We start from the raw sequence: 14,009 nt of genomic DNA, 5'->3' as shown, positions 1-14,009 counted from the left end.
GTCTTGGTAAAAACTCAGAGATACCGTATGTTCAAGCCTTCTGGTTTCTTCACTCTCGCCCAGAACTGTGCTGGAACTATTCCACTGCTCAAATTCTTCTAGCTCGAAAAAGCCCTCCTTTTCTGCCTTCTACTGAACCTCCCTCAGGTCCCTCTTACTCCTCTTCCTCTTTTGACTTAACTAAAGATCTAAGTTCTCCACCTCGACCCGCTCCTACCCCTCTGCCTCTCTACAACACCGCCTCCCTATCCCCAACCAAAAGTTACTTGCTCCTCAGCCCTACCCCCTCCCTCTCCAGTTAGCTCTCACACTCGCTCCCATAACACCTCCTCTGCTTGGCTCTAATGCTCCCAAGCCCCCCCCCTTGCCTGATAAGGCCACCAACCTCCTTTGTCCTCTCGTGAAGTGGCCCGAGCAGAAGGCATGGTTCGGGTTCATGTTCCTTTTCCCTTGTCTGATCTTTCTGCTATAGAAAAGCGCCTCGGTTCTTTTTCTGATAATCCCATTCAGTACCATAAAGAATTTCGCTATCTTACTCAAGCTTATGATCTAACCTGGCATGATCGTCATGTCATTCTCACTTCTACTTTCACTCCTGATGAAAAAAAGACCGCATTTTAACTGCTGCTCATGCACATGTGGATGGAAACTATGCCAAACTATGCCAGTAGGTGCTGTTGCTGTCCCAGACATTGAGCCAAACTGGAATTATCAACAGAGCCAGGACGGTATACACTGGCGAGACCGCATGGTCCAGTGTCTTTTAATGAGCATACAAATCGCCACTCAAAAAGTTATTAATTACAATAAGCTTCAAGAAATTACCCAAGGCCCTGATGAAAATCCAGCTGTATTTTTAAACCGTCTAACTGAAACCCTTACACAATACTCTCGCTTAGACCCTGCTGCCACTCCTGGCTCTACAGTCCTAGCTACTCATTTTATCACTCAATCAGCTCCAGATATTCGGGGAGGAAACTCAAAAAGGCTGAAAATGGCCCTCAAACCCCAATCGGCGAACTGGTAAATATGGCTTTTAGAGTTTTTAATTCCAGGGAGGACAGAGCTGAGGCTGCTAAGCAAACTCGCATGCACCAGCAGGTGGCGCTCCAAACCCAAGCCATAGTTGGCAGCACTTTGGCCAGTACAACAGGGTAAGAGGGGTCCCGGGTGCAATACTGCTCCGCCAGGAGCCTGCTTTAAGTGTGGCCTGGATGGCCACTGGGCCAGAGTGTACCCACAGCTGCGACAGCCAACCAAGCCATGCCCAGCCTGCAAAAAGCCAGGTCATTGGTGGAGCAACTGCCCAACTGTGGCTCAGTCAACCGCTGTGCATAGCCACAGTGAGCTACCGTCCACCTATGAGGCAGTCCACCCCTGGAACTCCTGAGTCTCACAGATGAAGATTGATGATGCCCAGTCTCAGGGACCCCCATTACCCTCACTGAGATTCGGGTGCCAATTTTTGTAGTGGGTAGGTCTGTATCTTTTTTTTTCACATTAAAAACAGCATATATTTTATTTTTCAAACACACAATTAACACCAGACTTCTGCAATACAGTACCCTCCTAGCAATTCTTCTCATACAGAACTGGACATACTGGAAGGAAATTGTCCCTGGTGGGGTTTCTGACGACCATGAACTAAAATACAGAAGCCCCAAAGGTGAGAGAGTTTCATATCCAACAATGTGCCATGTCCAGAAAGCCTTTTACTGTGGAACGATGCAGGCTGACTCCACGTAATTCTTCTTGAACACAACTGGCTATGAGTGGGGCTAACTATAAAACATGCAGTTTTAAATGTACTTTGCAATAATTGGAGAATCTGAGGATGAAAAGTAGAACTCTACAATTTATCTTAAAAGAAAGAGCAAGTTTCAGGAGTTTTTATTGTGTGAATAACAGAACACATAAACCCAGGCTGAGAAGTCCCGAAGGAAACGGTGGTCACGTTCACTGCTAGTTGTCCTTTTGTCCTTCATCTTCTAAGCACTTGTCATATTTTTAAGATACTAGACATTTATTCTGATCACAAATCCAACCCAAGTGTGAATAAATAAATGTATTCTCTTAATACTTTCTCCTCATGTTCCTTTAAATAGGTGGGGGGAAAAGTACTAAATGTCTTCCCACAGCCTATTTGGCCAGAATTGTCCCACCTATGATTTTAAAAACAGACTGCAACTTGGTCTTCCAAAATCATTCTTCAACTACAGCTTGTTTGTTAACTCCAGGACATGAGTCTTAATCCTACTGGTACTGACGATAGTCTCCAAACGGTGAGGAAGGTAACTGGGTTGAAGGCAATTGGGAGGGATCTTCAGCAAACTGAGGACCATTGGGAAACTGTGCAGAAGCAAATCTTGTCAATAAGATACCAGCTCCTTCAATTAAAACTAGAAGAATGCCACCCATCGCAGCTGACCCAACCATAACCACCGGTCCATTTCTTGTGGCCAGTATGGCTCCTGTTAAGGCACCACTTGTGCTAGAGTTTCAGGGATCTTCTTTTCCTCTGATCTGAACCATACTGCAGTCAATCATGGAAAACAGACCTCCCCAAACAGCAAAGCTGCTTCCTGACTGTGGAGCCCTGGTTTAAATAGCTGTCAAACTCCCTCGTAGTCTGTGGCTGACACCCACAGGAGAATTACGGAAACCTTTGATTTCTTGAAAGATGCCACCACCTATGGTGCCCATCGTAAAGGCACCACCACAGTCATCCACGATTCGCCAGGGGCAAGGCTCTCATGCGTACTCCTCCATCTTGATTCCAGCCATGTGAGCGATGCCGGGGAAACTTTATCTTTTTTACTAGACACGGGGGCTACCTACTCCGTCCTCCATACCTTTTCAGGTGCTACTATTCCTTCCCAGGTCACAGTCATGGGGATTTATGGCAAACCCACTTTTGCACGTTTAACTCCTCCCTTGCCCTGTACACTTGACAACACACCTTTCACACACTCTTTCCTAGTAATACCTTCCTGTCCTGTCCCTCTGTTAGGTCAAGACATCTTACAGACACTCCAAGCAACCATTTCTATACCTCTTATGTTGCCTCCTTCTACAAATGTCTCCCGTCTGCTTCCTCTCATCTCTCATCTGTCTACTTCCCCAAAGAGCAAGCCGCCTCTTTCCCCTTCTGAAGTGGACCCAATTGTATGGGACATTTCAAAACCTGTAATTGTCTCTCACCTATACACATTTCTCTGAAAAACGCTACACTATTCCCTTCTTGTCCTCAGTTTCCAATCTCTGCTACCCATAGATGTGGCCTGCTTCCTATCATTTCCCGGCTTCTTAGCCAAGGCTTCTTAATTCCCACTAGTTCTCCTTGCAACACTCCTATACTCCCGGTCCGTAAGCCATTGGGAGCCTATCGGCTTGTTCAAGACCTGTGCCTCATTAATGAAGCAGTTGTCCCCACTTACCCAGTAGTCCCTAATCCATATACACTCCTATCACATATCCCACCAAACACCACTCATTTCACTGTTTTAGATCTAAAAGATGCTTTCTTTACAGTTCCCTTACACCCTGACTCCTATTTCCTGTTTACTTTTACATGGACTGACCCTGACACCCACGTGTAGTGACAACTCACATGGAGTGTGCTCCCCCAAGGGTTCTGCGACAGTCCCCACCTCTTCGGTCAGGTTCTTAGCCAGGATTTGTCCTCACTTTCCCTCTCTCCCAGTATTTTGTTACAATATGTTGATGATCTCCTTCTGTGAAGTCCCTCCTATGATTTTTCTCACTGTCACACTGCTCTACTCCTTAATTTCCTAGGCTCCAAGGGCTATCGTGTCTCCCCAAACAAAGCCCAGCTTTCTTTACCCTCTGACACATACCTGAGGGTAATCCTCACCCCCACCACAAAATCTTTCACCGTTGACCGCATTTCAGCCATTCAATCTCTACAACTGCCTGAAAATGCAGACCAAATACTGTCTTTTCTTGGGCTTCTGGGGTTCTTCCAGCACTGGGTCTCAAACTTCGCTACTTTGGCAAAACCCTTATATAATGCTGCCTGTGAAACCCCTATAGGCCCACTCACTTCTTCCACCACGGTTCACAAAGCTTTCTTCACACTCCGTGATACCTTTATTTCTGCCCCTCCTCATCTTCCCAACCCCAGAAAACCTTTCTGCTTATTCACAGACAAGCACCAAGGCCAGGCATTAGGAGTTCTTACACAGCCTGTAGGACCAATATACCAACGAGTTGCTTACTTAATCTAAGCAGCTCACCACTACTGTTAAAGGTTGGTTACCCTGCTTGTGTGCCCTTGGAGCTGCAGCTGAACTAGCCAAAGAAGCTCTCAAACTCACTCTCACAGCCTATTACTGTTTACTCCCCACATCGTCTTATAGACTTTTTCACCCACAAAGCCTTAACCCTCCTTAGTCCATCATGCTTACAGACCTTCCGTCTTCTGTTTATTGAAAACCTTTCTGTAACTCTGCAGGTGTCACCACCTCTTAACCCGGCCTCTCTTCTTCCTTCCAACCTTCCTCTCAATACACACTCCTGTCCAGAAGTACTTGATAATCTGTCCTCTCCTAGGTCTGGCCTAACATACATTCCTCTATCAGATCCTGATTTTACTCTGTTTGTTGATGGTAGTTCAGCACTAGACCCAAAAGGCCACCGCAAAGCCGCCTATGCAGTAGTCACTAACCATGAACTGTGGAAGCTAACTGTCTACCTGAAGGCACTTCCTCACAAAAAGCTGAATTAATTGCTCTCACCAGATCCCTAATTCTAGCCAAAGGAAAGCGAGTCACTGTCTATCCTGACTCCAAGTATGCCTTTCTTATTGTTCATTACCATGCTGCTTTGTGGAGAGAATGGGGGGATTCCTTACTACTAACGGCTCTCCAGTCATTAACGCTACTCTCATTTCTAAACTACTAAAAGCTCTCCTCCTACCTCCTTTTTTTTCTCTTACCTTCTGAAGTAGCCATTGTACACTGCAAAGGGCATCAGTCAGCCCAAACCCCTGTTGCTCAAGGAAATGCTAAAGCTGACACTGTCGCCTGTAGCCTAACTTGCGCTCCTCCTGCTCCTGTCCTTTTCCTCATTACTGAAATTAATCCTATCTATTCCTGTGATGAAGTTAACGATTTGAAAGCAAAAGGAAGACACATTACACCCAAAGGTTGGATTTTTCTTGGCAATAAAATTGCTCTGCCCAATTCTCAAACTATCGAAATCCTCACAAATATCCATAATTCTCTCCACATTGGACCTAGAGGACTTTTCCATTTTGTCTATCCTTTGTTCTATACACCCTCTCTAGCTAGCAAACTACACCAAATTCATTCTCAGTGCTCTATCTGCACTAAGGTCTCACCCCAAGGGGGCATGCACCCCAACCTTCCCACTCACCAAATGAGGGGACATTTACCAGGACTAAACTGGCAAATTGACTTCACCCATATGCCAAAACACAAGAAATGGTGTTACTTACTAACCTTAGTTGACACCTTTTTAGGCTGGGTTGAAGCATTCCCTACAGGACATCAAACAGCAGCTGTAGTTTCTTCCACATTAATAGAACGGATCATACCTCATTTTGGCCTACCACTCATATCCAGTCAGACAATGGGCCTGCCTTTGTATCCCAAATTGTTCAACAGGTATCGACCACTCTAAACATCACCTGGAAGCTACATGTACCTTATCATCCCCAGTCATCTGGAAAGGTAGAACGAGCCAATGGTCTTCTAAAAGACCACCTAACCAAACTCTCCATCGAAGTAAAACTTTCTTGGCCCACTCTACTTCCTCTAGCTCTAACCAGGTAACGTGCAGCTCCACGTTCCCCTTCTGGACTTAGCCCATTTGAACACCTCTATGGGTGTCCTTTCCTTTTCATGCATAATTTTCCATATGAGCCTCCCCCGCTAGCCTCCTACCTACCCTATTTATCTCTATTAAGGCATCTTCTATGAGAACATGCTGATAGGACCCATCTGTGAGCTCTCTGTACACCTACCTCAGAGAAACACCCTCTCCTCCATCCAGGTGACTCTGTTCTTCTTAAAAATTTGCACCCAGATCCCCTCCAGTCCAATCCTCATGTTGTTATTCTAACTACCCCTACAGCTGTCAAACTTCTTGGCCATTCAACCTGGTACCATGTTTCTTGCATCAAACGGGCTCCTGCACCATCTGAAACCCAAGCCCCCTGAACGTCTAAGCCAACTGGACCCACCAACCTGCGTCTCACCAGGTCATGCCTTCCATATGAAGGCCCACTTTCTCCCTTCCTCCTGTCTCTCTTTCTAATTTTCCTCCTGGCCTTACCAATTAAAGCTCAAGACTCTGTACAGAGATTTTGTGTCCAAGAAACCTACACTCAAAACTCCACCATTTACCTGGTTAGCCCCAGTTCTTGGTCCTCTCTTAATAGTTTGCTCAGTATTAATGGTTGCTCCTTGTTTTTCTAAGTTTTTACAGAACCACATCCAAGAAATCTCTCGAGTTTCAGTAAACCAAATGTTGCTCCATCCATATTCCCAGCTCCCAAGTGAACTTCCTTCCAACCCACCAGCCAGCCCCATTTGCCGCCCCCATCCAACAGGAAGTAGCCAGAGAGACTACATCACCCCTACATAACCAAAAAGGCTGGAATGAAAGGTCACCTTGGTGCTTGGGCAACATCTTGTGCTGAGCACACCTTCTAAGAGACATCCCAATCTACCTGCCATTAAGACGACTGGTCAACCAGAAAGAAACCCAGCCATCAAGCACATCTTGCATGGCTGAGCAGCTTCATCATCAGAAGCTAACAAATGGTATCAAATCAACTTTCTCCACCAGATCTGACCACCAGTTTGACCTCCCTACCCCCAACCCCTACCTATAAAGCGTAACCTGTAACTCTTCCTCACTGGTAACTTTACCGCCTGACCCTACCTTTCTCTGGCCTCAGACAGTAAATCTGCCCCGAGAGCCACTAATAAACTCTTTTGTTTCACCTCGCCCGGTTCTCTGAGCCTTTTTTACCTTACAGTCATTTGATCCTATGTAAACTACATAGAAACACTTTTTGTCTGAAATTGTGTTAACCAGAATTCTCTTATAGACACAACAGCAAGAAAAAAGAGTAAACACAATCATGAGGTGCTATCAGAAATATTCAGCTTTGCTTCATAAATTATTACTGTATTTTTTGAAAATTCAGACTATATCTAAGAATTATTAAATTCATTTCCCCTCACATTTTTCTGGATAGTTTATTATTTGATTATACAGAGGTGTGGGTAAAGATTGAAGGAGAATACTTTGGATAACAAAAAAAGTGGTTATAAAAAATTGTGAAAATGATGGAAAATCCTAATACAGAACATACTAAGGTACAAAAAAGTGTGTGTTCATTTTTAATAACTGTGCTATACTATTACTTTATATCTGTATTATAAAGGGATCTCGCTTTCTTGATCTTTTTCTCCACTTTAAAAAAAAGTGAATGGATTCCAAGATGGCGGCAGCATCAGAGACAATGTGGTGAGCTGCAGGAGCAGCAGACCACATGGAGGAGGGCCACCATGGCCTTCTACAGGCCTCTGTTTATTGATAATTGAACAGTTAAACAGCTGATCACTGGTCCTTGGTGCGGATCAAGGCTCATCATCAGGAGACCAAGGATTACAAGGGAGGAATGGGTGAGTCCTGTGGCTCCCAGCCCCCTGGCACCAAGCACGGTCACCACAGCTCCATGAGGTTCCCACCACCGAACCCCAGAGATGGATGGTAGGCACCGTCCCCTACCACCACCACCATTACCAAGGCTGGTGCAGTGGAGCTGCCACACCACCGCAGAATGGACTTGTTCTGGGGGAAATTCTTGAAGCCAAGATTGTAGTGGCGAGAGATGGGGTGGCAGAATGGGGTCTCCCTAAGCAGGCCAGAGAGGAAGCTGGAGAGAATTCTTGGAGCCAAGATGGCAGCGGCAAGAGACAGGGTGGCAGGATGTGGTCTCCCTGAGCAGACCAGAGAGGAAAATTACCAGAACAGTGGATTGATGAGAGTCTCTGTGAGCTGTCTACAACTCAATGACATATAACTGTGGCAGCACGTCCAAGGTGGCAGATATCCTCAATGCACTGCTTCTATTGATCTGCTGTCTGCCTTTGCCAGGAACTGTTTAGACCTGGGGGGGGGGTGATCTGTTCACCACTCTCAGGTCCCCTTACCCATCTATAAAGGGGAACGGCAGTGACACCTACTTCAAATTACAGTATAACCCCTTATGGGGGGTGGGGGATAATGGTGGCAATACCGGAATTGGGGATGCTGTCCCTGGCCACATAGTCTTCAGTGAGGCGTGGGGTCCGGACTTGGGAGGAGAGGGGACTTTGGTGGGGGATTGTGCCAGACAGCCCCTGGGGTGGGTTGCTTGGCCCACAAGGGTTGCCATCTGGCCCTCGGGGCAGGCAGTGCATTCGGCCCCGGGGTGCACTCCTCAGCCCTCTGGTCCTGACATCCTACCCCTGGGTAGGGAAAACTGCTTAGGGTATACAGAGAATTGTATCCAGGCTGCTTTCCTCCAACCCCTCCCCCAGTACACCCCAAAAGCCCTTCTACTTGTAACTCACAAGTTTGTTCTCTCTAGATTTGCTCCATTTTCTATAGGTAACCTGAGTTTTACTCCAGACCTGACCCTGAACCTAATTCCAGAGGCAAAAAGGAAATACAATGGCCAGTTAAGGAAGCAAAGTAGGCTGGAGCCTCAGGGTTCAATCAGACATCTCCACTGGACCCACCTGGGAAAACACTTTGCAGTCCAGAGGGGAATAAATTTCAGAAAAATATCTAACAGACCAAGAAGGCAAGCCCCTGTTCAGCATGAAGAAATTAGAGAGTCTGTGCCCAATTCCCAAATGAGAAACCCACAAAGGAGAAAGACCGCTTGTTTGATCACCATTGGACTATGCTTACCATTGCCCTATACCATCTAGTCCCCACTGGATCCTTTTCATTTCCTTCACCTGCTGCCCCCACCAACCAAATTGTGCAGCCTTGCAACTGCATCCCTGCAATTTTTATCCCTGCCCATCCTCACCCTTCTGCTTCCAACCCTCACCTCTGTGTATCCCCAACATATTTTTCCCAATAAAATAAAATTTTTAAAAAAGAGTAAATGGGAAAGTTGTTAAGACATACTATCTCATAGAGTAGTACAATCTAGTAAATATATATTTAAAAATAAAATTTCTTCAAATATACACAGATTTTTCAAAAGACATTCTATACAAAAATAAATGTAAACAGAGATGAGAAAATTCAATCCATAATGTTGTTGTTGGTAGGTGTTGTCAAGACAACTCATAGCAAACAAAAGTATAGAAATCTGTTCTATCCTGCCTAATCCTCACACTTCCTGGCACACAAGAGCCCATTGCAGCAGTCACAGCAACAATCCACCTAGTTGAGGATCTTACTCTCCTTCGCTGACACTCCACACTTTCCAGATCATGTCCTTCTCTATGGAATAGCACCTCCTAGCAACATGTTCAAAGTATTTGAGGTGAAGTATCATCAATCCTACTTCCAAAGAATGCTCTTGCTGCACCCTCTCCAAGACATATCTGCTGAGTCTCTTAGCCATCCATGGTATGTTCAGTGCTCTTCTCCAACACCACCGCTCAAAGGTATCAATTCTTTTTCTGTCATCCTTATTCATTGTTCAGCTCTCAGATGCATAGCAAGTAATCAGAAAGACAGTGGACTGAATCAGACACATCTTAGCCCTCAAACTGACATCATTACTCCTCAATAATTTGGAGAAGTCCCTACAGGCCGATTTTTCCCAGTATAATACATCTCCACATTTCCTAACTGCTGGCACCAACAGTATTAACTGCAATCCATAATAAGAAGGAACTCTTTGCCAAAATACAATACCTGAAGAGTGCCTTTACATAGTGAAAGTTGTAATCAATGTAACAAAATACATGGTTTATGAATGGTAAAAAGGATACACTATTTGCTTCATGATATCACACATAGGTCACCATTGACCACACACAGGTTTATCATAAGTGGAGGGTAAAGATGCTATGGGCAAGTTCTACCCATAGGGCAGCATATTATAATGAAATATACTTTGATAAATCAAACCTCCTAAAAATTAAAAACTTAAGCTCTTGTCATATGTGAAAAGTTACACATGGGTCATCACTGATCTCCTGCCCACTTCCTGAGTCAAAATATCAAGGAGAGACCCAGGGCAGAGAGCTCAGAACTCTGTGGAGGTAAGGATGCTGCTCACTCACATGTGCCCTCTCCATTCCAGGCCTCTGTGTGCGTTCTGTCTCCTCAACCCAGAACCTCTCCTTCTCTAGATGCTGTTGCTACTGTGTTGACCCTCCCCTGCCTGGGGGATTCGATGCCTGTGAGCCCAGGTGAGTGCTGATCCCTACAATGCTGGACTTGTCCTTAAATCTCTGTCCCAGGTCCCAAGGTTGTAGCCTGGATTGTGATGGGATGGGGGATGGGTACTCATTATGCATATAGTCTGGCTCACTCCTGCACTTGGACAGGGTATAACGGGGAGGTTGAGTGAAGTTATGGGCAGGGAAGCCTTAGTCATCATAGTGAAACTTCACTCTGTTTTCCCAGCCCCTAATCCAGAGAATGGGCATGTGGGTATCAGAGGTGGGCATGATGCTCCTCCTGGGCAGTGGCTATGGCAGGTTAGCATCTGGACATACTGCTCAACAGATCAACAATGGAGGTTCCTGTGTGGAGGCTTCCTCATACACAACCAGTGGGTTCTGACAGCACAATATGTTGAACTGTAAGTCACTGCACAGACATATATTCCTGGTTTGTGAACAACATTGGGGTACTGTGATGAGTAATGTGGAGCTTCCTACATGGCTGACTGCAGCCCTGGGTTTCAGGAGGATTCCAACTTTTGGAATCTCCCTCTCTCTGTCCGGAGGGAAGATTCTGCACTCCCAGAGGCTGGACGACCTCTTGCTCTTGAGATGTGTGTGGCTTTGCCAGCCTCTGAGAAGCTTCTGGTCTTATCTCCAACAGACAAAGAACAGAATCTCATCATTTGAGAGTCCAAGTGGGACAAGTGACACTCTCTGCTAATGGTACTCTTCTGAAGGTGGCAAAAGTCATTCTTCACCCCAAATGCAACCCTGAAGATTTTCTTGAAGGAGGAGATATAGCCCTCCTCAAGCTGGAAGACCCTGTGACACTATCTGATAACATCAAACTGATCATCCTCTGTCCACCACAGTTCAAGATCCAAGCTGGCACTAACTGCTGGGTGACTGCCTGTGGGAACATTGCAGATAATGGTAAGATTCAGGATGATGGGGTCACTTGGGATGGAGAGAACTCTGGGGTGGTTGCAGTGGGTGCAATATTATCGACAAGGTCCCCATCCATGTCCCTGTTAGGACCACCTGGGAGTAGAACTTAATGTTTACAAAGGCCTGTATAAGACACAAAAAGCAGACATGGTGGGACATTAACTCTTCCCTGATTCTCCATCTTGCCCTCAAGTGACCTGCCAAATCCCCTCTTCTCCTATATCTTGAAAGTGAGGAGGAGAAATGAGACTGAGAGGAGTTAAGGGGTATGTTCAGAGTGTCTGTTTTTCATTGGTACAAAACTCCTCTGACCTCAAGGCCCTGACTCTCCACTCTTCTCATTTTTCCTAGTAACAACTCCACAAGGGTTAAGAAAGCTCTACCTTGCCTCTATCTTTTCTCCTGAAACTTTTACCCCCATTATCAGTCTAGAGGTGTGAGCCTGTTGGCACTGACAGAACGAATGGAGTGGGTGGTGTGTAACCCTAGTAAACAAATAGGTAAATTGATGTTTAAGGTTGGTTTTAGAAACTGACACCTGGAGCTCCCAGTTGCAAGCTCAATCTGTGGATTTGGAAGTCAGAGGAGAAACATCACTGATTGACCGGGGTGATGGGGGAGGAGGAAGAACCCCCTCTCGAGGCTCACCAGCTTCTCCCCACAGAAACATTACCTGCAGGAGGTGGAAATACCCATATTGGATTATGAGGTATGCAGGAAACAATATGGCAACATCATCAAGGAGAACATGCTATGTGCTGGGAGCCCAGGCCAGAACTTCTGCATGGTGAGACCCCTGTCCCCTAGAATCTGTCCATGGCCCCCGCTTTCTGCCTTTTATCCAAACCCTCAGGGGTTTGAAACTCACTGCTTGTTCTTTCTCTCTACAGGGAGATGGAGATAGTCCCCTGGTCTGTCAGTGGCAGGACATCTGGCTCCAGATAGGGATAGTGAGTTAGGATCAACCCTGTAGTCTTTCAGAGTTGCCTGGTATCTATATTAAAGTGGCATACTACTACAAATGGATCCTTGATACACTTTTCATCTTCTTGAGTTCTGGCTAGAAATAAAGATGCTACTGACATGAGCGGACACTCCAGGATCTTTGCAGATGCCATTAGTATGCTCTCTCTCTAGTATCAATTCCTCACAGACTCTAACACCCTCCTCAATCCTTGCTCTATCCTCCTTCTGAGAACCTTCTACCACTGATACCCTCCCAGAGACCCTGACTTTCAACACCTGAAAGGGACAGCAGAAATTATGTTCTGCAAACAAACATGATGGCCTCCTAGAAGCGAGGCAAGTGTGAAGCTTCCCTGGACCATGGCCTCTTCCTGCTACTCTCTGTATCTCAATAAAATACATTAGTAGAAAGCTCCAGATTGAGCGTTCTCATCTGTGTGTGCAGACAACAGAGTCACAGGGTGAGAGTTTCCAGGAAGGAGCTCAGGAAAGTGGAGGGCGGTTAGACAGTTGCATCTATCTATGGGACGGACTAGGACCAGGGTCTGCTTTTCCCTGGTGAGAGAAGAAGAGTTTCCTGCATGGGACCAGGAAGACAAAACTCTCCCAGGAATGGTCTCTTTGGTCTTACTACTCCTTCTCTATGTCTGGAACAGACTCAGTCCATGTGCTTGAGACACTCATTACAGGGTTGGGAGGCAGAAAGCTGAGCCTACAATTCAAGAGAGCATATAATTGATGTTTCCAGTGATCAGACTGTTGAATTGGAAAGAAGCACATTTCTTCTCTCCATTGCCTTCACCTACCCTTATTCCCAACCTAGTCAACGTCTGAGGTAAAAAGACAATCCAGACTTATTTTTTTCTGGAATCAATAATCCTTCTAATCCACCCTCCAATTCCAGTATTTCAGTCTATTTATAATTTCTTTTCACCCAAGTAAACCTGTATGAGGCTGTGGGAGGCCAGTCTCCCTGCTTCAATTCCCACTTTATGGAAAATTCAGCTGCTCTGGATTGTGTGTGTGTGTGTGTGTGTGTGTGTGTAAAAATAATATTTTATTGTGCTTTTGGTAAAGGTTTACACAGCAGCGTAGGTTCCCATTCAACAATTTATATAAATACTATTGAGTGACATTGATTACATCTTCACAAAGCATGAACATCCTCCTAATTTCTATTCTGGTTGTTTCATCAATCAAATTTCCCTGCCCCCTTACAGTTCCATTTTTGGTCTGTTGGGGGTTTTTTTAATTGATATTTTAATAAATGTTTATAAAGAACTTGGGTTTCCAATCTTTCATTGCTACATATTTTCCTCCCTGCACCTAGTCCCCCCTAGATCACTTTTTTCTTGGGGGAAAAAGGTTATTTCATTGTTACACAGTCCCCCACCCAGACCACTCTACTATACAGCTCTTATTGTGGACTCATGTCATGCTCTGGATTCTTATTTACTGTAGGTAGTCAGAGAGGAGACATGAAGGGGCAGAAGCACTTCCTGTCTGTGCCCTCTGTAACTGAGTGTTGACACCCTCTGCTGGGGGAGGATTAATGCTGCATCTCTTTCCCTTTTTCAATCTTCAATACTTTTTCAATCTATCTAGCGGGAGAAAGCCCTTGAAAGCTCTGACAGGCGTGGTCTTGGAAGGAAGTGAGGATTGAGGACAGGCATTTCTCACAGGCATCTCTCAAAG

General features: G+C 45.5%; 1 pseudogene; it reads right to left on the bottom strand.

Moving 5' to 3' along the window:
• Positions 1 to 2,253: 2,253 nt before the first annotated feature.
• On the bottom strand, positions 2,254 to 2,769 carry LOC102877513 (annotated as a pseudogene).
• Positions 2,770 to 14,009: the final 11,240 nt, after the last annotated feature.

The sequence above is a fragment of the Elephantulus edwardii genome, unplaced genomic scaffold (genome assembly GCF_000299155.1).
Source record: "Elephantulus edwardii isolate Elephantulus edwardi_28Jun2011 unplaced genomic scaffold, EleEdw1.0 scaffold00350, whole genome shotgun sequence".
NCBI classification, from domain to species: Eukaryota; Metazoa; Chordata; class Mammalia; order Macroscelidea; family Macroscelididae; genus Elephantulus; species Elephantulus edwardii.
The sequence above is the reverse complement of the archived record's forward strand: the minus strand, read 5'-3'. Positions and strand labels throughout refer to the sequence as shown.